Below are 22,425 nucleotides of genomic sequence, written 5' to 3' on the forward strand. Positions count from 1 at the left end.
CCCGCTTGTTGTTTTATTCATATATCCTGCGTTGAATGTGACATTGACCCTGACCTTGGACCTCATGGCAATTACAGATGGTTCCTCATTGTACGGCGGTCCGATTCCGACACCACGACGTAAAACGTGCTCGACCGTAGCCTCGCGATAGATCACCGTGACACCGAAATTTGTAGGTAAGTCATCATTTCAAGACCTCAAAATAAACAAGGTGCAAGCACAAAACAAAACTCGACGGTGAAAACCACAAATCTGTCTTTCTGGCGTTCTCTGGGAGCATCGTCGAGATCACTTTTCACTACATCATCTACCTCGAGCGGGTGGTCACTATGTCATTCCCAAGCCCTGTTTTCCCGGAGAAAACAGACATGCCCATGCGTTTGCTCGCTCGGCCAAAGTGGAGAGCGTCTCCACCAAGAAACCTTAGACTACGGCACGGTGACGCCGACAAAGCATCTGTCCCGCGTTAACGTGCGCACAACAACGCGAACTCCCAGTGACCCTTTATCCCGACCGACCGCGGCGCAGGAGACGTCAAGCGCGATCTACTCCCCACCGGTGCATCACATCCACCGTGCTCGCTGTAAGTGTCATCAAGAGTTGCTCGCAACTCCAGGTGCACGCGTCCCACAGGCCCGCCGCCGCTGTGAAAACCGGCTCCTCGCATTGCCACAAACGCTCTCGGCCTTGAGAAAATATTTATAGATCTGACACACTGACCACAATAAATGCTCGCCGGCTTCCTCGGTCCCGATGTGGGAACGCAAGTGAGAGGACCGGGAGGAATTCAGTCCGTCCCGATGCTGTCGGCGAGCCTTCAATCATGCCTGCGTAGTACCACCTCCGCGCTGTAACTCCAGACAAAAATGCAGAACACGTTTATTGTAAAAAGCCTCGTTCCCAAAGCTCGTTGCTTGGGGCCTGGCGGGGACATTTTGGTCGGATATACTTCTCATAAAAAGTTTGGGATACCGTACTGTATTTGACTGCCCGGTTTCTCTAACAAGAAGGAATACTTACAGGACGTCCACTACTTTGCCTTTCTGTGACTCTTCCAGTCTTGGTTGCAACCTGCTGATGACACTCTTTTGTATTGTTCAGCTCAAGGATGGTAACACTTGTGAATTTATTTATTTATTCTTTTTTGGCGTATCATCCGCAGGGAGGGATATTATCCCGTCCAAATGCATGCTCTGCCAGAGGTATTCGTCTCATAAAAGCACCGACGTCACTCATACAAGTGACATCCACATGAAACGGGATCGATCATAAAACGTTCAACAAAACAATTCCTGAGGCCTGCCAAAAGCTAACCTACTAAAAGTCGGTAATGTGTTGAGTTTCTGCACCGACAGCTTGTGCAACCAACAGCTGTCCAGGAGGCTTTGCGGAGATGAAAAACATTTTACTGGAACTGCAAACATAGCGGCCTTCGGCGGCAATTACGCCACGTCAAGATGATTCCGCCCCCGCGGTCCCCACCCGTAGTAGTTTTCAATCAAGCGTTTCCCAAGACTGCAAACGACTGCTGTAATCAAAGGCGTGTGTACGGTTCAGCGTGATCAGACCAAACTGTTGACTTTCAAGAGGCAAGACGTTGAATTTCTTCTCAAGTCCTTGTAGGTTTTTTTCAGTAGCTCAAAGAACGTACTTAGATTACGAAAAGTCGAATGATTTAAACACATCTTTCCTAATTAAAAGGCACAGAGTGAAATGTACTCAAATATAAAAGCAAAAATGAATGTTTACTCATAGATACAATATCTGTTTTGACTACTTGACTTGGCATGATGAAAAAAAATGCACAAAATTTTCCCACTTTTCCGACAGGATACTGTAACTGTTAAAATAGCGAATGACCTGAGACATTCGACATACTTCATTTCTATCAGAGGTATGAGCTTGCTAGCTATATCTAAATCCCGAAAATACAGCTTCCTTGGATGCCACAATTTCCAGAACAGCTCGGTGTTGTTCCTTAACTTCCCCAGGTGAGGAAGCAATGCCATGGCCCAGCCTCCCGCCCGTCTGACGGTCGAGAGGATCCCTGGAAGCCTGCTAGCTTGCAAGCTAGCTGGTGGCTAGCGCCTCTCACTGTAGTGTGGGAATCCCCGTAACGACCTAGTGGGGGCTGTTCCACCTTTTGGTGGCTATAAGTGTTTTTTATTGCCACAGCCCGACCATGCAGGGGTGCGTAAGCAGAAATAAGTTGCTAGATCAAGTAGCATCCATTTTTTTTTAGTGCGCCGTGGTTTTACATATTCCGTGCACAAGTCTATAACGTCCGAGAATTGAGAAATTGGCTTAATTTTTCATGAATTTGAACCCTAATTTTATAGCCCAGGCGACTCATATTTGTTGTGTCGAATTAACAAGACATTTTTATTTGCATTTTACAGGGACTTTTAAGTACAGTAAAGAAGATGCTCTGAGATGGCCGTCACTCATCCAGCGATGAGCAGATGATCTTCATGGGTCAAAAGGGCTTCTGCTGAACCGAGTAAACATCAGTCGCTCAGCCGAGTCCAAGTTAACCAAATGCTGCAAGGACAACAGGAGTTGAGGAAGCGGTTGTCAACAGGAGACTTCTTAGTCTGAAGTTCTGCAGGAATTTCCTCGCCGTTACTCATCATCCCCTGATGGATCCTGTTGAAAAACGCGCCGTTTTCAAGTGAAATATGTTCCGCGCAGGATTAGAGAAGCGCAGTTTGTTTTCGTAGTCGACGTGTTTGACCTCGGAAAAGCGGCTTTGCTTGAAGCATCGGCGTGTTTGCTTGTGGGAAGCATGGCTTAGCTTCGCGGGTAGAGACACAAGTTTACACAACGTCACTCGACAGTTAGTCTACCGAGCGGAGGTTGACTCGGAAGAGTTCAATCCAGCCACACACACTCAAAGTCCCAAAAGACGACTCATAACTCGCTGCTTGAGATACTCGCCGGAAAACTATTCAATAAATTTGGTGGCCTTGCAAAACACTATAAAGTGGTCAATGTTACACACTATATGGACTAAGCTTTGAAACAAGGAACGGAAATTTGCATGTTGTGAATGGCCCACTGCGAGTCTGTTCTGAAAATGGCTCACCAGTCACAGGACATTCCCAGGGATGTTGTAGAATAATCATTCGGGAATATAACTGATGCAGAATACTTACAGCAAGAACTTTACTCCGATCATCGCCACGCAGCCACCTAAGAGGAGGAGATGAAAGAGAGAGAAGTGGCAGTAAAACAGGCCAAACGAGCAAGGAAGAGTTTCTCAATAGTTGGACAGAAATATTCACAAATTGGTGCGGGTTCACTCGATGTTGTTATTCATGACAACTCACTAACTCATGAAACACCTTTTGTCCTTTTGTTCCTTTAGGGCTCCCGTACCTCTGCTTGTTTCTGGCACACATCACTCTGTGCCAGATTTTAACCAGTGGTGGGAAAGGATGTGAGGCCTGTGGTAAGTCTAAGCACTACTTTTATGACTCCTATACACAGCATGCCCCTAAATTCTAGTTACGGCTCGTGATTCGCTGATAACTATAACAAAATGAGTTGTAGATATTGATTTTATACATTTAAATTTGGTCCATCCTTGATCCGACACTGTCCTTTTCCGCATAAATTGCTTCGCAGACACCTTGTTTTTCTTAAAACCTGCACAGAGAGGACAATCGGCGACCTTGTTCACCCTGCACACGCAACGTCAGAGTAATCAAGTTTTATGAAGGGATTTTTGGCATAAAGGTGCTGCACCCAATGACCCAGCCCAGGCTCTGCCTTGAGTCGCACCTCCGAAAAGCCGCGTCAACTCTTGTTAAAAGGTCTTGACAGTTGGGCCTTCCCCGGGGAAAATTCCTGGTGGCGTTCCCACCTTTTTGCCTTGCGTCAGGAGGAGGCTAAGTGGCTATATGTTTGTATTTAATAGAGATGAAAGGGCTCCATTCAAATATCGGGATTCATGATTGAGCAGTGGTTTCAGCTTGAGTCAATCATGGAAGATTTAAAGAGAAGCAGCACGTGTGTGGGCGGCGGTCTGGCTTGTTTTGACAGGCGCTCGTCAGACGCCCGACCAAAACCTCTCCTCCCGTTTTAAACGGCGAGCAAATGAGTCAAACGGTTCGTCTCCGTGTCATCAGCGTTAACCGCGATGACGCCGGAGCCAGACAGGCTGCGACTGGCGAAGCGTCCTCCCCGTCAACACGTGCTCGGCCAAATGCTCCCCGACGCCTCTGGCACGTGAAAAACACTTTGGAAACTTGACAACAAACCTCAACTAGCTTGTGTTTGGACTTGATTATTAATAGAAGTGGCCAACGTGTTAGCGCTCTGCGCTGAAGCAGAAGTACAGAGACTTGTGTCGGAAAACACTTTGGTATTGTTTCAACGACAAGGTACATAAGTACAAAAAAAAAAAAGTATAGACTCTGAAATGCATTTAGTTATAGGGGGAATCCACAGCTAGCAAGATTTCAATGTAGCTTCATTTCAGGTTGCCTGTAAACAAGCCGTTTAGCCACGCCCGCTACATTGGTTGCGTGACTTCGTAGTTTTACGACAACACTAAATGGTATTGGTAACGTACAGGAATTTATAATGGATTCAAAACCAGAAACCGGTGATGAAAGTGACCCGTTAAGCAGAAATGTTGCTAATTTTGCATCGTGCACATCCACCTGTGAAAGGCAGCTCCTATCCTTTGTTTTGTCTTGCCTTCTGTCCTTCCTTCCGTTTTTAATTTTTGTTTTCCAACAGGAGGTGGATTTTACCGCCGCAGTTTCAGCAAAGCTCCTCAAGCGCAACTTAACGGGGAACAGGTATGTACAATTCATCTTTGCTAATGCTCTCTGGCGGTTTCCCCGCCGACGTTTAACCAGGCCGCTGGGGTTCAGGGAAACGTCTTAAGATTCAAATTGGAGGTCAGGAGGGCATTTTAGTTGTGAAGATTGGTCCCGGAAAGAGTTAGTACCGATGCTGATGAATAACCATCATCTTAAAAAGTATGAGGCTCTGCGCTACAGATGTCACGTTTTCTTGGCCCAGATGTGGAAGGAGACGGTAAACAGTGGCGGAAGATCGCCTCTCAAGACAACAAAGCCCGAAGTCATCGTGGCCCCTCGCGTAGACAGGCCGGTGCCGATGTTTGTCGCAGCGCTTTCCCTCTTCCCACTTGATGATATTTCTCTTTCCCTCGAGCGCGCCGACTCTCAAACCCACATGGAAAAGGTTTTAGTTCCGCTTGATCCTAACCCGTCTTTGGACGAGGATTCAGCGCAATCAGCTCCAAAGATTGCCTCCCATCCTTGTGGCTGAGACTGTATAACCCGGGGAGATATCTCCTCCATCTCCACAGCTTTAGGAGATCACGATCACTCCCGCACCCGCCTCCCTCCCCCCCGCAAACCTAAAACGCCCTGTCCTGGTGTTGACCCCGCCTGCAAAGATGCGCCGAGATATTTCGAGTTGTTCCCCAAAACACAGAGAATTAAGTGCCGGGAGGAGGAGGAAGCGCTTGCTGATGAGAACGTTGCTATTCTCTTTTCATTTTCTTCATTTTTGGAGTGATTTTCATACTAATGTTTTCATTGTTTTGCTCTTTTTTTTTTTTAAAAAAAGAGCCAAATTAGAAATGCGGTTCGTCCCCTGGGGTCCCTAAATTCTTAAAAGTACATCATGATATTGAAGTATACTTCAATATCATGATGTATAAATATTTAGTATAAATATCATTTTATACTAAAATAAAATAAAAAATAATAAATTTTTGCTCAAACAATAAAGTAGATCTTACTCTAAACATAACAAAAAAGGGTCTCCCCAAATCATTTCCCACCACGTTTTCAGCCCAGACCTGAATTCAAACATACAGGAGCATTCATTTGATTTAAAATGATTTTATTTGAAATGCGTAACTAAAAACTCTCGACCCTAATTTCGCAGGAAGTGGTGCGGTGGTGACAATCCCCCCCACGTCCCCCCCTCGCTTGCCTGCTAGCATTAGCGTCTCCTCACCAACAAATTTGACTAAGAGCGCTCGACGCGGGATAAAATACGGCCCCCGCAGCACCGTGCCAAGTGTCTTCTCGCAAAAGTGGCGGACGAGGTTCTTTTTATGACGCCATCCCTCATTTTTTTTTTCACTGTCACTTGGCAAGCGCGCCTGCCACTTTAAGAAATGGGAGCAATTAAACACAAAAAGCGGATCACGGCAGTGTCCCCGGTTAATCAGCCCTGATGTTTTTTTTTTTTTTTTTTGGTCACTCCGAACTGGCAAGTGACTTGTCTGCTTGAGTCTGGACGGTGATCAAACGCCTCGCCGAAAAGGATTAGAAACCAAAAGAAAAGTCACATGCAGCTCCGATGCTGAAAAATACTAATTCCAGTCATAGGTTTTATTCGGATGTCAACAAAAGCTTTTTTTTTTTTTTCCAGAGTGCAGGAGTAGTTCCCTTTTAAGTCACTTTTTGTGGAGGAGCAAACAAATTGACTCCATGCCTGAAAGCTCAGCTCGCAGCTTCAAGTGCCAATGAGCCGGCCGGGTTCAGAGCAACGGCGGAATAAAATATGTGGATGCTATCAACTGATGTTCGCATTCAATTCAAAGCCCTGTTGTGCGTCTGTTTTGGATCATCACAAAAACAAAACGGCAATTCTCCGGAATGCCTTCACTCCCGTTACACGTGGTTACCAAGGCGGCTGGATTGTTCGTTCTCGCAGGTGTGATATTATTTCGGAAGAGGCCATGAAGAAATGCATGCATGAAATTTGAACAGTTGGAACTGTTTCCGTTGTTTTTCCCATTCGTAGCGGGTCAAATTGCTTCATATCTTGATTCACACTCACACAAAAAAAGAAAAAAAAACTACAGATGAAGGAAATTCCAAGAATTCTTTCCAAGCTGTCCAGAGAAAAGCATCTTAAATGCAAACAAAAACAAAAACAAAACATTCTCTGCATCTGACCAGATCAACAGAATACCAATATGGATCAAATTTTATTGGACAGTGGCATTTGGTCAGCTTATCAGGTTGTCAGGTTACAGGCTGCATGAAAAGGTTAAAAAAACAGAAACGTTTTCTTCCTCTGAGTCCTCATTTTTTTGCTCATAATAACGACAAGCCAATTTAAACAAATGACCACAATTTGAAGATACGTGGCAAATTTGTCATCATATTTCATACGACGACGATGATGCTAACAATATCCACATGCTTTTCATTGGACAGAGTTGATCTATAAATCAAATGACATCATCGGTGCACCTGCTGTAGACCCCCCCCCCCCCCCCCCCCATCCCTCCCGCGCCCCGCAACAAACGAGAATATTTGTCGTTGATAAATGTCTGCTTTCTGGGCCTTTCAGGCAAGTTTTCCTGATTCACACGCACGCTCGATGATTAAAAAGGAGCGACGCACGCTTGATGACCAAAGCAGACCGACTGGGGGGGAATCCTTGGGCTGGAGTCCACCTCTAGGATGTCCCTGCGTCGACCTTCAGTCTGAACTGTTACAAGTCAGAGCCACGGCATTGAAACGCAGCGCATGTGGCCACGTGTGCGCTCCCCATAAATAATTCCCCGTGTCGAGCGCGGCCTGTTTCATCCATCAGCGGAGGGTCCGGAAGCCTTCGTGTTCCCAGCAGCGCGGGAACCTCCCAAAACGTCCTCGCGCACACGTCAACGGGTTTTTCAATTAAAGCTTTTCGTACGCTTGCCGGGGTCATTATCCTCCTGATTTAGAACAACAACCGCTTCGGATTGGGTTCCCTTCTTTGGATTAAATAGTCATTGAGAGACTATTGAACCCCTAAAGTCAATCGCAATCTGCTCCGGGGGGGGGGGGCTCCCCCGTTTGTTCTTTTTTTTCTTTTTTGTCCTTGTCGTAAAAACTTTATGGACTGTCCAGGCAATGTTTTGTGGAACATTTGAACGTCAACTTGGTTGGTATCGCTTTCCGTGATCTGTGCTCTGAATAGGCGGATTGACGGCTGTATGGATGGAAAGCGATATAACGGAGGTTGTCGCACAAATCACTTTTTCTTTTTTTTTTTTTGTGAGCAGGGACTTCCGATAATAACGTAAAACTTTGAATAGGAGATCATTTTGTGCACAGTCACATTCCTTGTTGGCCGAGGGTGTGCAGAATTGTGCAGCCACATTATAACAGCTGTCGATGTTTACTCCCCTTTCCCGAAACGACTCGGTCACAAAAATTGTGGGGGGGGGGGGGGGAAGGTTTTGCAATTATTAATTTTGCTCTTTTTTTTCCCTCATCACCCCAGACCTGGCGTTTGAAGACTTTTTATGTCCGTAGGACTACACGTCGCTCCTCACTGTCTGGACCACCTCATTGTGGAAGCCCCCACGTCAACACGGTCAACTAGGTGAGATTTTCCGTGTTCTTCCTGAGAGGGTTTAGATGTCACACGTGTCAACAACTAGCCCCGAGAAGCAACATGTGTACCCGAGCCGAGGATGAAAGCGAAAGAGGTCGCGGCCGTTTTCCTCCGTCGAGCCGGTGACATAATTTGACGCTGACCATCCTCTTCCCTTTTTTTTTTTTGCTTCTCTTTCATGATCTCGCGTTTGATGTGCTCCAGGATTGTCCTCACTGCAACCATCCGCATCTGGCGTTAATTTACCGAGGAGCAGCGAGGAGTCCCGTCCGAGGTGAGCAACTTAACACAAACAGTTTTGTATCCATACAAAAATTGAATTCGACCACATCGCAATGTCGATTTGAATTCGATTCCTTGTTCGGCTGTGCTTGTAAGTCAAGGTGCCGCTTTAATGAGGAGAGGATATGACAAAGATTTTTTTTTATTCCACCTTAAACAGATTTTAAGAAGCCAACATGTGATTTTAATAAAAGAACCTCACCGAGTGTTTCTCAACAAGCCCCGAAATTCCCAAACAAACATTTTCAGGTCCATTTCACGGCTGGCAGGCACTTAGAAATAAAAAGGAGCGCCATGGAACGATTTCCGGCTCAAAGTGTCAAAATAGCCGAGTGAGCATGAAAAGTGGAAGGATTCCCGCTGGTGTTTGCGCCGGGCCAAACGCACGTCCTCGAGTGAGCGACGGCGCCGTGCCGTCCAAGCGGGCCGAAACCGGAGAGGACCAGATGGGATAACTTCGCATCTTTGTGTTGGACGCGCGGGGACGAGGGGATACGAGGAGCCAAGTGCAATCAGACTCCCGTTGTATCCTCCGAAGCTCGCAACAGAGATGGGACTGACGTTCCCGGGCCGCCGCTTTTGCACCTCGCTGCAGGATCCATTAGGAAAGACGGACGAGTAGAGGAAAAACGGTATATCAGTTAAACGCCATGAAGGGAATTGTTTGTCCTCGTTGGACGGCTTGTGGAGCTCTTCAGCATCTGTTTTCCGAATCCAAATTTCCTTTGTAGCCTCCTTCATTACAACTTCTGAATATCGGCCACAAAGTACAAAACCAAGCGTCTTGTCCCCGTCCAGTCTTCTGGAAGCTGCTCCATAACTGAGCAGATGTCCCCGAGGTGCCTTCCGTGGATTTTCACTGAAGCCACACTGCGTCAAAACATGCGCGAAGGTCATAAAAGTGTCCGGCTGATGTTTATGTGGCAAATAAAGCAGGCGTGACGCGCCATCCACAACGTCAACGTCTTCCTGACCACCAACATCTGTTGCTCTATTTTCCAACAAAGCCCTTTAACCTCCATCTCACCTGCAACTTTATCTGACGCAAAGTTTGGGGAAAAAAATAAACCTGATTTGTGACCTGAAACCATGCTTGAAACCTGAATTTGAAAACCCAACCCTGCTGTGAAACCCAACTCTGAAATCACAATCTTGGTCTGAGACCCGAACACTCTCTTGAACACTAATTTGGAACCCCAAACCCTGTCTTAAATATCTGTAACCTGGTTTGAACGACCTAATTTGACGCCCTAATTCAGGCTTGAAACTTGAAACATAAAATCCCAACCCTGCTGTGATGCCCGATAATAAACCCTCAAGTCGAAGGGAGTGCATGGCGGGTGATTTGTAACCCACGGCAACTGCCTCAACGTCAACTCAGTGAAGCACTACTCAAGTTTCCTTTTTCAACCCAACGAGGATGCAGCGAGAATTGCGCTACGCGGCGCCCTGGCCTCTAACTCCGAAAGGAATGAAGAGCAAAAGCACATCAAAGAGCGAAATGGCCGCAATCACTCAATTTTACGATAACTTCCATATTTGACTCGAAATAGACGCTGGGAATGGATGCGTCTGCATGTCGCTTGTTGGACTAGTTAACGTGCTTATTTTGGCGGGGCTTCCTGTGAAGTGCATCCAGCGTGCGCTTGATTAAACAGTGACGGGTAATAAAGGATGAGAAGCCACCACCCCCCACCACCAAAGAGCCTAGGAACAAAGACCACCGCATGTCAAGCGTTTCAGCCTGCTTGTCTCTCGATGACTTTTGCGCGCCTTTGTTGTGCAGTCGCAGCTCTTCTGCGAGACGTCCCGCTGGCTGCCGGCCAGCATGGCCGCACGAAGAAACGATGGGTTGTCATAACCCCCCCCCCCCCCCCCCCCCCCCCACTCCCCACCCCCCGCCCCTGCGCCGCCACGGTTTGAAGACATCCCCTCCTGGACAACATGCAGTCAGCTTCATGTCGCAATAACAAGGTTAGTTTTGCTATCAGCATGCGCGTCACACTTGAGCTGGCTGGGATATGTTTTTCTTTTTTCTCGTTCTTGTTTTTGAGACAAACTTCAAATCATCACCCTCGTTTGAAACCCGGCGATGAAACTGTCACTTGAAAACTTTACCTTGCCTCTAAAAACTGTTTGGTCAAAAGTAGTCGCCGAGTAGACTCGCGCAAGCTAAAACATGCGTCAATGTGGCGGCCATGTTGGCAGTGACAATGTTCTCATCGAATGGGGAATTGGGCAAACGTTGGGTTATATAAAGCGACTCTCTCCACCACTACGGTAAATTTGGAATAGAAATATTGTATGTACCTTATAAAAATTTTAATTTGCGCGAAACAATCATTTTGTGCTGACCGATGACCCCGTTCCCACAATCACTTCGTTAAATTCTCGTGGAAATGACGGAAGTGGCTAAAAATAAAATCCGTCACACCAAGCGACGCTCTCGTCCGCCACAATGACATCACTCCGCGGTCCATCTCGGGAAGTTGACTTCCTGGCGGGACGTGTTTGCGCTCGTCTGTCAGCTCTGGTGATTTATTTGTACTCTGACTTTGTCCCAGAGGAGTTGTAACAGCAACAAGCCGCCCGCCGGCCCGCCCGCCCGCACACGCTACATGATCGCTGACATCCATCTCAAACAATTAAATGTGTTTATTCCCCCCTTTGAGTGGAGAATTATGACTTTGGAAAAACATTTACGGCAGATCCAGCTAATGTTTTTTGCTAATGTGTCCCATGTTAGCCGCGCAGATGACAACTAAAGAAGTCATGCGACCAGCATTCATCTCACTTGTTTTTTTTAAAATAAACCCTCATTTGAAACTCAATTCCTATCCGTAATTTAACACCCTATTCCTTGGCTTGACAGCCTAATTTGAAATCCTATTCCTGTCTTGAAACCATAATTTAAAAGCCGATCCCTCTCCTCAACTTGAAGCTCTCATTTGAAACCCCATTTTCTATTCCTGGTTTAAAGTCCAGATTTAAAAGCCTGATTTGAAACCTGGCTTTAACCCTGAATTTGATACACTTATTTAAAACCCCATTTCTGGCTTTACACCCTAATTGGCAGCCCAATGTGTAATTCTCTCCCTGTTGAGAAACTCATTTGAAACCCGATTAGTGCCTTGAAACCATGATTTGAAACTGTACCCCTGGCTTGAAACCCAAACTTGAAATGACTTGAAACTCTCACTTGAAACCCTATTCTGCGTTTGAATTCCAAATTTGAAACCATATTCTTGTCTCGAAATTTCAGACACTATCTCTGATTTGAAACCGTCATTTGAAACCCTAATCCGAAACATTTTGGGCAAGTAAATCAATAACCGAACCTCTGAACGTCACCGAGTACCAAATGTCCTTTACGTGGGTAACAACATCCGACTTCATTCAAAGTCAATCCGTTCTTTTTTTTCTCCTTTTCTTTTTTTTCCTCCTTTTTCTTTTTCAGATGTTGACGCCTCGCAAATGACGCATTTCACATTGCGTCGCTGCAAAGCGTCTAAAAAGCGATTTCGTTACATCACACTGGCCTCAAAGCTCCTCAGTGGCTAAAACAACAACTGGGATTTGGGGATCACATGGAGCGCCCCCCGCCCCCCGTCCCCCTCCTCTTCCTCTGCGTTTGCGAGCGTGTTGAAATGCAGACGCCAAAGCTGCGTCTTATGCACAAAAAAAAAAAGATTGTCTTGAAGTTTTGCGGACGCAGTGCAGCTCAAAGCTTTTTCAAGATCACATTTATCATCACAAACATCATTAGGGAGGAAAAATGTTCTGGCCCATGGGAGGGATTGGACTGGTGTTCTTCATTTGGCTAAAGAGCTGGGATTCTTACATCTTATGCGCACACAAACACACACGCGCGTGCGTACTGTGGGCCTGGGCGGGTCTCGTCTTCACTTTGTTCAAGCCGAGCGCCTGATTGGAAACATCGGGATCCATGTCATAACGAGGCCGTCTTAAACATTCTCATCTGTGCGCGTGCATGTAGAGCAGGTGAACTGTGAAAAAAAGGCAAACGCACACCCGCGTACGCAAATGCACACCGGGAGTGAAGGATGCTCACCCTCTGACTCAGACTGAATATCATACGATGCTAAATGGGATTCACCGAGGGCAGGAAAATCCGATTCCGCTCTTTCCATGCCGCACATTTGTCACATAAAACATAACCAAATCTTTGCCGCGCACTTGTACGCCACAAGCAAGGGTTTCAAATTAAAATCTCAAGACAGTTTTAGGGTTTCAAGACAGAAGTATAGTCTCAAATCATGGTTTGGTTTCCCAAAATGTAGTTCCTGGATCTGAACGAAAACGTAGAAACCTTTCATGCAGTTTTTTTCCCTTCTCCTTTCTATCGCCCCCAGCAGTACATTAAGGTGTAGCGCAGCTACTTGTGCCGTCATCATCAACCTGTTTTGTGTGCTGTCCATGTTCACACTTCAGGCTGACATCAGGTGAAAACTTGTGCGCAACCAAAGTACACAACTCCAAGCGCAACCAAAAGGAGCGAACCCCTCACCCCCACGAGCCAATCTTTGCTCAGGGGCGTGTCCTCAATATGCTTCTAATCAGTGTATCTCATCAAAACGAAAAAAACAAAAAAAAAGCCAAATCAATGGAATCTTCCGGAACAAAACAACATGTTTGTAATCAGTCCACACGTGCACGCAATCCACAGGCACACACACACACACACACACACACACACACACACATTCGGGCGCTCTTGACACGTGTGACATGATGGAACCTTCACGTCATTGTACATGTACAACAGATGTTAAATTCAATATAATCATGTCCTGACAATGATTAATGCTATCAATTCATCTCCCGGCAGCTCTGTGTGTGTGTGTGTGTGTATATGCGGTGACACTTCTGGGAGTCCGCGTGAGGTTGGCGATGCTGACACAGAAATGATGGATGGATGGACGGACGCATGGAAATTCTTCTTCTTCCCAAAAGTCCCCGGCTGCCATCCCCGCGCGGGGGACTCGGCCACTCACATTCACAGGCCATGACAGGGGTAAGGTTTCAAGCCTTGGAAGAGGGTTTAAAAGGAGGGGTTTTTTTCTGACATTTGTAAATTGGGATTTCAGGAAAAAGCAATATGGATCAAAATTAGGGTCTCAAAGTAAGGATGGATTTTCAGATTAAGGTTTTTAATGCTATCAGCGAAATGGTTTCAAATTAGGGTTTCAAGATAGGGATCATGTTTTGATTTAGGGTTTGCATTCGGGTTTCAAGAAAGGGATACGGGTTTGGATTAAGGCTTCAAGACAGAGGTAGGGTTTCCAATGGAGGCTTTCAAGCCATGGATGGGGTTCAGAATGAGGATTTAAAGGCAGGGTTCGGGATTCAAGTTAAGGTTTCATCTCAGGGTAAGTTTTTTTCAATTAGGGGTTCAATGAGTGTTTTAAGCCAGCAATGTGGTTTCAAACAAAGTTTTGAAGTCAGGTCGAGTGCTTCAAAGGAGCTTTTTCGACGAGATCAGCGTCCCAAATGAGAATAACTTCTGAACCAAAGTTCTGTGCGTCAATTAATACAGACATCAAAAAGCCGGGGCTCACGTTTCAAATCAACCGCCGCCGTGACGCCGCATTTGCCAAACCAGAGAATAGCCGCACTCCCGACAAGAAGTCGTGATTGACATTGGATGCGAGTTGTTTGCTAACTCTCTTCTGGAGGGGCTTTCAAATGTAGTCGGCGCAAATCAGGTTGCCATTGTTGTGGAGCATTAGGAAGGGGGGGGGGGGGGGGGGGGGCGGGGGCTTCGCCGCTCAGCCGAGTGCCCACCCAAGTGGTCTCGAAGCCCCTCGTCGAAACGCTGCGAAAGGCTCGCAATCCCCCCCCCCCCCCAAATTGTTTGCATTCAGACGCCGGCGTCACGTAAAACATTCCTGGCAGGCGCCGCCGCGAGAGGAGGCTGGTTTATTGGAGGGCGTGTTACCATGGAGACACTCGGACGGGCTCTTTACAGGATTTGGAACGATGCGAGAGGGCTTTGAAGTCGCCTCTTTATCAGGTTAGGTTCGCATCCACGAGCGAGCCAGCGGTTGACGTATGCCCGGATGAGCTTAAAATGGGTTCCGCTCGGCAGTTGGAGTCGAGAAGGGCGGCGTTAGCATTTCGTCGAGAAATCCGGTTGACCTCGTTATGGATCGGCGCGTCGGTTTAGCTAAGAATCCATTAGCAAGCCTGTGTTGAGAACCGAAAAGGGTTGCGCGAAATGAAATAGGTTCAGGTCGTCTGCCGCGTTCCGTCGCTGACTCTTGTGAAAAAGAGTTCAGGCCAGAGTCACGTCTCTTCAACCAAACAAGAATAAACTACTGGGCACGAAAGTATAAAACCGTTGTTTATCCACCAAACAAACCACATTGCTGGAGTCAGTTTTGACATCATGAATGTTCCCGACAGCATTGCGGAGTTGTGCCCACGCTTACAATAAATATTTTGCTCCAAGTCTCACAGGGAGCCTCAAAAGGACGAAGCTTGAGCACCATCGGGGGCTCCCGGAATGTGCTTGTTTCATTAGGGGTCCTCAAGTACCACCCCCATTGCCCTCAGGCCCCCCACCTATTTTTAATTTCTGCTCCCAGTGGCACCCCCGCCCGGGGCCGTCCTGTCTCGGAGGTGCCACGCTGCCAGAGGTTAGCGGGGCCGGCCGGTTCTCAGACGGCATCGGTGCCAAGGCCAACAGTCTGGCCCTGACGGGACCCCCTTCATGACGCCCCCGTGCAACGATGCTTGTTGTTTCCTAATATGGTCCCAGGCCGCCTTTCCGTAAATTGAGTTTTTGTTTTTCAGGAGAACATTTGTGAACTTTTAACACCGTTTTGATCCCGTCTGCGTCGGTAAACAGGAATATTGTGACATGACTGGATTAGCTGCCGCTTAAATACACAATGGAAAGCACTTATTATTAGGTTTTGTGGATCAATCAGTCAGACATGCCCCTTGAGTGACACTTCTAAGGCTCAAGCTGCAGTGGGAACAGACAGATCAAATCTGACCGTGGGACCTGACTACGAGCCTGTCAATCATCCTTTGCCGGACCAGACGAACCAAATGAAAGCTAGCTCGTGTTCCAACAACTGCTTGTTCGACGGACATTATTACAGTTCTGCTTCCGGAGGACGTACAGTACATCTGTCTTTGAATGTAACATGCCCGTGGCTTGCTTACACCAACGCCGCGCGAAGATCAAGAATTCTTGACGCATTTTTTTACAGCGTACTTCATTTTAGGAGCAGAGTCATGTCATCCCGCCCCACAATGTGTCTTCCGACACACATGCCCCAAAACTGGTCCAGTTCCTGCGTTAAAACCCCCAGTGACCAAATGAGGCGTCAATGAGGTGAAAAGTAATACCCGGTGGGCCACGGAGGAGGAACATTCATTTTGCTTCATCGAGGCAAAATGAATGACATTTTGAATAAAAAGAGCTCAAGGCATCGAGAGACAAATCTCATCCCGCTTGTGTTGCTGATTATGTGGGACGTCACGCAGGAAATGAGAACATGAGAACCAACTGTTTGGCCGCAACCTTTCTCTCTCGTCTCCGCTGCTTTCCGGCGGGAAACAAATTCAAGTTCAACTCCCGCCGACTTCGACGTCCAACCTGCCAGGTAGACGAGACGATGAGAGAAGTCTGAGGAACCAAACCGGCAGTCGGGGGAAAGTCTTCCAAAGTCACACTTGCCTCATTTGGCCTGCGGACTTCCTGTCGGCTTTTGTTTGCGCGCCGTCAACAAAACGCGCTTGGCTTTTTGATCCTGCCGCCAGCCGCCGCCCGGACGCTTCATTGCCATGTGGAGTCAGCGCACAAACATTTGTGTGTTAAATGTGAGACGACACCGAGAGCCGCCGCCGCCTCTTTGTGTTTCCGTCATTTGAGGGAGAAGAATCCGCAATCCGAAGGAACAAAGAGAAACTTTCCGAGGGATTTTGTTTTTGTTGTTTTTTTGTTTCCACTTTAAAAACCGCAACATCGCTCTTGATTGACTTAATGGAAGATGTCATGTTTGTGTTCATTGCGGCAATTTAGCTTACAATCAAGATGTGATCCCATGTGATCCCCCTGCTTGATGAGAGCCTTCAAAGCGAACAAGACGGACAAAAGTAACGTGAGAGTCAATTAATAAGTCGAGCAGAATTTGGACGCCAGCCTGAATATCAATTTCTCAACGGTCTGAAGACATTTTAGACCATTTGTGTTTGCGGTAAACCGTTTGGGCGAGTTCCTCTTCTGTTCCCTGGTCTCAGGGCACGCCGGGATGTCTTTGGTGAGGAACGAGTTGAACATCATAAAACTTCCTGGCGGGAGCTGCTTGGGGATGAATCAGTAGAAAAGAAAGCGCAGAACCCCAACGGCAGCAACGATATCCACTGGGACATGATTGGGGGAACCTGGGAATGATCAAGGGGAAAAAAATCGAGCTAAGTAACACATTGACATTTGGATTTTGGTCTGTTTTGCTGCCGCTTCTCCTCTCTGCCTCTCCCCGCCCCTCTCCCGCAATTGTTGCTTTCAGGATTCTGCATTGACCCACCAAGGGAGGACCTGAAGAGAACCGCTTCCCCCTGTCACAGTAAAAACAACGCCTGCCGAAACCTGGTTGGAAAACCTGGAGATAGACGAGGAGAACCGAAAGAGAGCAGAAACCAACAAGATTTACAACATCTGTTTGGACCTAGTTCTGGAACCCAGGCGAGTAGAACTGTTGACGCAAACGACCTCCATTGTTTTCTTCATTTCCCTGTCGCCGGAATGTGTCTCGATACTTTTGACCGCGCGGCCTCGGCGATCGCGATGGAGTGCAGATGCGCGATTAAATGATGTTAGCATCTTGAGGACAGTTTGTCTTTGTGGTAGCAATGAGTCCCACTGATTTGACAGCGAAAGTGCGACCGCAGGATGCGACATGCGACAATCACACAACATGTGTTTGTCTTTTCATGTTAGCGACTTGAAAGAAGAAGAAGAAGAAGAACAACAACAAAAATCTCGAAATGAGTGTCTCAACGTGATTTAGAGCAGAGGACAAAAAAGAGCGACGGCCAAGCGTTTCCCTGGAAACAATATACGCGGCTTCGCGAGTGACAAAAGAGAAGCCATCAGTTGTGAACATGTCACAAAGCGGGAAGGAAGTAAGGCCCCACCCTTTTGCTCTACCTGACTGCCGTTGGAGGGAGTGGTGGGGGGGGGGGTGTCACGGTGCAGGATATTGTTACTAATAAAGAGAAGAAAGAGGCTAAGCGCTGCCAGCCAGTTGCAATTAAACATGAATACTGTTATTGTGTTGGCGGGCTGAGGCGGGAACTGAGCGCAACGTGGCTCCACTTGATTTACGGAAATCCCGAGAACACGTTTTTGTTTTTGTTTTTTTGGTTTGTTTTTGTTTCTATACTGTAAGTCTTAATGTTTGGAATTTTTACAATAGGCTAATGTTTACCTGCGCAGTTTGAGAGATTTTTTTTTCCTGGCGTCTTGTTTTAACTGGCACAACTTATTGCAGATTTTCTATCATTCGAGGGAAAAAAAACAAACATGGTGTTTGTGATGATGTCAGGAATTCAAAAAGGCGTTGCCACGTTTCTCCCCCTCGCCACTTTTCCCACCCTTCCCGCCCAATCTCTCGCCCAACGCTCCGAGGCCACTCTCGCCTGGTGAAAACAGGAAAGCTTGTGAGCGGACCTGGAGCGACTCCAGTTAACACGCAAGCGGCCGTCCACGTGTTTATCGTCTTCTATTCCTGCCCTCCTTTGATCCTCTCGCCACATCTGGCGCAGGTGAAGGACCCGATTGGTACGCTTTCCACCGAAGACGCTGACTTGGAACCGTTACTGGTTCAAGCGCCATATGCGAAAACGGGGCAGCCCGCCGCAAGGAGGGCGCGCCGACCTTCGCAATCGCTAAATGCCATCGTTTGGCAGCACGTTTGCTTACTTTCAATGTTCCTGTGATTAGTCCAGGAAATGGATGATTATAATTTGGGCCAAATATTTAATGTTCCCATTATTTGAGCGGGAGTGCGTCATGGCCAGCCCCACCACGCGTACAATAACAGTGGGGCAGATTCCCACAGTGAGGCTGCGCGCGCACACACACACACACACACTCACACACACACACACACACACACACACACACACACACACAGACCACCGGTGCAGCACACACCTGAACACATTAAGTGAGGACATACACGCATATCTTCAGATTGTTTACTGTAGTTGTCATCATTAGGCTCAGTGACTACCACCCAGATTTCAGTAGACCCACAAAAAAAAAAAAAAAAGTCTCACAAAACTATACCTGAGAATATATACACAGCGAGCCCGCAATGTTGGTTGGGCGTGGCCATTTTAGGGTAATTTTGGTTGAATTTGAGAGGAAGATTCAGCCCCTAAAGCCTGTTTAACATTATATATGGTATCCGTTTCCATCATGAGGAGAGTCACCAAAAAAAGTCTTGCAAACCTGTTTGAAAAGACACAGGAAGTCATCCATTTTGGTTTGAAGTGCTGATGTGATTTGGTCATTTCCTGGGATCCTTTGAATTTGGGTCAAATTCATCACATGAAGCCACAAAGTAGCTTGTAATTATGTGGGCATGTCAAACTTAAATAGACCCACAAAAAAGTCACCGTGCCCCAAAATTATGGTTTCAAGCTTTTAGTTTGCGTTCAAATTTGGGGGAAATGTAGGCCACAAAGCCAGTTTCACTTGGTAACATGGACACGGTGAAGTCAGCGTTGTCTTATGCCGCTGCAAAAATACTCGCAGTGATAATTGGCATCAAAGTTGACGGATATCGCACGGTTCAAATTCCATCTCGCATTTGGGATTCCGGAATCCTTCAGATTGAGGAACGTCGCCGCTTGCCAGTCCCGCTCACAGCCGAAAGCGAGCATGTTGCTCGCAGGGACTGCAGGGCAACATCTGTTTCTCGGCACTTTGTGGCGCACATGTGGTCTCTTAACCTTAACAAAGACGTCTTCATGTGGTTGACCATTTATTTTCCCAGCCGGCAAAGCGGCACATTCGTGCCATATTTTCTAATCAAACTAAAATGCCCTATAACGTCCTTTTTTTAAAAAATCTGATGTGAGAGAAACCACATGAAGATCCACGAGAAGCTCTTTTAATTCCCTGAGTAAACTCAGGTGGAGCTCGGCGACGTTGGCGAGCGGAGCCGCGTCGCCTCTCGCCTCGTCGGGTTTTAACGACCTCGCCGCAGCCGCTCGCAGCGCGTCGGCGCGCGCGCTTGTGGAAGAGTCACGAGCCTTCCCGCGGTTGCCGCTTGAGGCTGCAAATGCCGTCGACCCGCTGCAGTGACGTCTGCACATCACCTGGGATGTCAACCTGGATGCGGCGGATGCGGCGGCGTTCAAAAAGGAAAGTAAAACATCGCTCGCCGAGAGAATCACTTTGTTGTTTTTTTTTAGGAAAGTACAACATCTTGATTTTGTCTTTTAACCCTTTCAGGCACAGCGGTGACTACAATGGACATCTTATCATGTGATCAGGTTACAAGGTGCATGAAGCGGGGGGCTGAAAACTTTTTTTTCTTGTTTGTCATCGCAATTGCAATTTGCACATGCGTAAAAATACAATTTCTCCCTCGCTTGAGTGATTTCGCAATTCATCACGAGGCTCATTAACGTCTGCTGTGAAACGACTTCGATGGCAGCACAAGTATGCGTGCGTGTGCGTGTGTGTTGTGACTCGATGTTTCCTCTCTCCAGCTTGCTATTTACAGAACGCCCGTAATGACTGAACGCCTGATAACGATCTGCACGTTCTGGCCCGCGGCCAGAAACCCAAGTCCTGAGCCGCGCGAGTGTGACCGCCGCGCACTCTTAGCGCAAAGTGCTGCGCTCTTCCATGAAGACAATACACTCGAAGTTGACATGGGATTCCCTGCGAGAGTCACAAGGAATGACTTGCAGGTAGGTCGCCGATCTTCATCATTGCGCGTGTTGTCCCAACGGTTCATCTTGGACTAGTCATCATGTTGAGGCTTGACCCCGAGGACCGGAAAAATGGAGAAGCAAGGCCCGGGTGACAGTGGATTGTTAGTTTCCGTCCACGCGAGCGATAACATTGCAGTGACGCCATCTTGTTTGGAACGATATGAAACTACCGGTTGCGGGGATGTCAAAACAAATACAAACAAAGCAAGTTTTGTTGTGGGATCATTTCTAAACACAAGAACAGTTGGGAGTGAAGCAATCCAGGCTGGAAAAATTAGCGTTCAACGTGGTGATTTTTTTTAGGAAAGTGTCCCATCAATACTTTTTTTTTTTTTTTTTTAATGAAATAACGAGAACATTTTTAACAAATGCCGTTGGACCGTTGTCGTGGCGGACATGGCTCAAGCGGTCTCGTGCGGACCCGGCGTCTCGCCTCCAATCCAGAAAGCCGACAGCCGACTCGCGGCTCAGACTTCACCTCCACTTCCTCTCTCATTTCCTGCTCTGCTGCCAGTTGAGTGCAGCACAAGTAATTGCCCGACACTTTTCCCCACTCGGGCGCACGGGGACTCATCGGCAGTGAACCCAAACGGGCCTAATGATGGCGCTGGTATCTAAATGACCCTCACAGCACCTCAACCTGTTTATGTCTGCTGGCCGGTAAGTAAACTCTGCTGTTTGGTGGAGAATGCAGCAGATCTCTATCGGCCTCTCCAATAGTTCATTTTCAGTATTATTATTATTACTTTTTTATTTATTTTTTGACCTCATTAGGCCTGTAAATGACACAATGTTGAAATGCGTAACCCAGAGCACATGAAAATACATCACTGGATGATTTTTTTATTTTTTTTTCTATGGTGGAGAAGTATGACCTAATTCCTCTCTGGGAGGTGGACGACATGGACACGGCGCTCTTGTGCGCTCACAGCCAGAGAGGATTAAGTGAGACCGAACGCTGCGAGCAAACTGGTTCCCATCCAACATGTGCTTGAAGACAGTGATGGGAGGAGGCGAAGCGGGCCAGGAGTCCAAACTAACTGCAACCCAAAATGTCAGCTGACAGGTTGTGTTCATTGTAAAAATAATAGTTGTGAAAGGTCCTGAGGTAAACATTTTCCATGACGAGTGGTTTCAAATGAGGGTTTTGTCATGTACCTATTTCTGAATGGACATCACGTTTCCATTTAAAGCAGTGGCGTGATCTTTTACAGTGTTCACCTGTGTGAACAAGCCACGCCCACAGGAAGGTCACCAAAGAAGAACAGGAAGTGGGGAAGAGATTTTGTATTGCACACAGACACGGGTACAACTGAATGGCAGGCAGAGTGAATAAAAAAAACAGAAGCCAAAAGTCATCCTAATAATAATAAATACAATTGTCAGATATCAACAATGACTTTGCATGGATTATCTTGTGGAGCAAGTCTGGAAAGAAAATCTTCAAATGTGCTTGGAGGAACTCGTGACCCACCTGCTCGGAAGACGATCGACATCAAAGTAAGAGCAATTCTTTTTAGTACTCTGGCTTGAACACAAAACACACGCCAGGCCGCTCAGCTTGCAAACATTTCATGCTTGGCGGCCATCTTGACTCACCAACCAAACACAAAGCAGGGGTGTCAATTAAACGGCCATTTTGAAATAAAAGCAATTTGTTGCACATTTGGGCCATTAGAGGGCGCACTGACACCCACCTAAATGACAATTTACCTGAACTAAAATGAGTTTGACACCCTTGGTTTGAAGACCACTGACCAGTTTCTCACT

The 22,425-nt window shown here is 47.1% G+C and overlaps 1 long non-coding RNA gene across 4 annotated transcripts; it reads left to right on the top strand.

Moving 5' to 3' along the window:
• Positions 1-14,583: 14,583 nt before the first annotated feature.
• Positions 14,584-22,146, top strand: LOC147189836 (uncharacterized). Of its 4 annotated transcripts, none has more exons than XR_015103865.1 (5): positions 14,584-14,701; positions 16,724-20,216; positions 20,428-20,631; positions 21,525-21,961; positions 22,042-22,146. It is a non-coding gene; the product is annotated as an uncharacterized LOC147189836 (long non-coding RNA). The 4 variants fall into 4 exon arrangements; XR_015103864.1 differs by having other exon boundaries at positions 14,615-20,216; positions 21,525-21,721; positions 21,870-21,961; XR_015103866.1 differs by having other exon boundaries at positions 14,615-16,802; positions 16,942-20,216.
• Positions 22,147-22,425: the final 279 nt, after the last annotated feature.

Source organism: Hippocampus guttulatus, chromosome 19 (genome assembly GCF_054856545.1).
Source record: "Hippocampus guttulatus isolate MCC_2025c chromosome 19, RoL_Hgut_1.0, whole genome shotgun sequence".
Taxonomy (NCBI): domain Eukaryota; kingdom Metazoa; phylum Chordata; class Actinopteri; order Syngnathiformes; family Syngnathidae; genus Hippocampus; species Hippocampus guttulatus.